The sequence below is a fragment of the Rousettus aegyptiacus genome, unplaced genomic scaffold, assembly GCF_014176215.1.
Source record: "Rousettus aegyptiacus isolate mRouAeg1 unplaced genomic scaffold, mRouAeg1.p scaffold_m13_p_6, whole genome shotgun sequence".
NCBI classification, from domain to species: domain Eukaryota; kingdom Metazoa; phylum Chordata; class Mammalia; order Chiroptera; family Pteropodidae; genus Rousettus; species Rousettus aegyptiacus.
Window position 1 is genome coordinate 78,106,756 of NW_023416309.1, and position 1,953 is coordinate 78,108,708.

Sequence of the window (1,953 nt, forward strand, 5' to 3'; positions counted from 1 at the left end):
GGAGACATCTTATTTTGTTCATGATCTTAGGAAAAAAGTTTTCCATCTTTCACCGTTGAGTACGGTGTGGGTTTTTCATATATAGCCTTTATTATGTTGAGACAGTTCCCTTTTATTCCTAGTTTATTATTTTTATCATGAAAGGGTGTTGGATTTTGTTAAATGCTTTTTTTGAATCAATTGAGCTAATCATGTTGATTTTCCCCCTTTTTATTACTGTAAGATATTAATTACATTGATTATCTTAAAATGCGTTTATTGCTGGATTAAATCCCACTTGGTCAAAATTATGGTGTATATTCTTTTAATATGCTGCTGAATTTAGTTTGCTATTATTTTGTTGAAGATTTTTACATTTATATTTATAAAGGATATTGGACTGTATTTTTCCTTTGTAGTGTCTTTGTCTAGCTTTGGTAGTAGAACCTAGGTAATACTGGTCTAATAGAATAAGGCAGAGTGTTCTGTCATCTCTTTTTTGGTAGAGTTTAAGGATTGATGTTAATTCTTTTTTAAATGTTTGGTAGAATTCACCAGTGAATCAATCTGGTCCTGGAATTTCCTTTGGTGGGAGATTTGAAAAAATTTCTTCTTTTTAAAATTGTAAATATACATAATTTAAAGTTAACTATTTTAATCATTTTTAATATACAGTTCAGTGGCATAAGTATGTACATTTACATCATTGTGCTGTTGTGGAATTTTTGGTTACTGAGTCAATTTCCTTACTTGTTAAACATATTCAGATTTTCTATTTTGTCTTGATTCAATTTTGATAGTTTATGTATTAGGATCTGTTTCTACATGCAGCAGTTGTGATACCAAATGTGTGGATCTTCCACATGAACCAAGTTTCCAATTTTCTGTCAAAACCAACTGGGTGTCCTACAATTTAATTCAATTCTGACACTACTTAGAGTTAGTGCAGACCAACTGAGGTTAAGGGCTCAGTCTCATGAGTCTTTCCCTTGTTTCAGATACCAATCTCAAGCAGTGGGGCCCCAGGTTATCCACACTTTTGTCCAACTTGGCTATGAATTGAGAGCTCTCACTACTACTTTGTCAGGTTTGATAATTTGCTATAATGGCTCACGGAACTCAGAGAAACACTTTTTTCACTCTTACCAGTTTATTATAAAGGATACAAATGAACAGCCAGATGAAGAAGCACATAAGTCAAGGTTAGGAAGTGTACCAAGCACAAGAACTTCTGCTCCTGTGTGGTTTAGGGTACACCAACTGCCTGGCATGTGGATGTATTCACCAACCAGGAAGCTCTCTGAACTCCATTGTTTAGGGTTTTTATGGAGGTTCCATTGCCTAGACACGATTAAGTCATTGGCCATTGGTGATTAACTCAACCTCCAGCTTCTCTCTCATCCTTGGAGATCAGGAATTGGGTGAGTAGGGTTGAAAGTTCTAACCCTCTTATCACATGGTTGGTTACTCTGGCAACCAGCCCCTATCTTGGAAGTTTTCTATGGGACTATCAAACATAAACTCAGTTATGGTTGAAAGGGGCTTATTATAAATAACAAAAGAAACTCCTCACCCCATTACTTGAGAAATCACCACAGTTTTAAGACTTCTGTGCCAGTAACAAATGAGAAAGACCAAATATATATTTCTTACTATATCACGGTATCGCAGTGTGTTTCTCGGAATTTGTACATCCATTTGTTACACCATTTATTGGCATACCGTTGCTCATAATACTCTCTTACAGTCCTTATTTCTGTAAAGTCAGTAGTAATTTCCTCACTTTCTTTTCTGATTTTGGTAATTTGAGTCTTATTTTTTCCTTCTGCTAGCTTTGGGTTTAGTTTGTTCTTCTTTTCGTAGTTCCTTAAGGTGTTCAGTTAGGTTAATAATTTAAGATCCTTCTTTTTTAATGTAGGCATTTACAGCTATAAATTTCTTTCTTAGCACTATTTTTGCTGCATTTCATAAGTT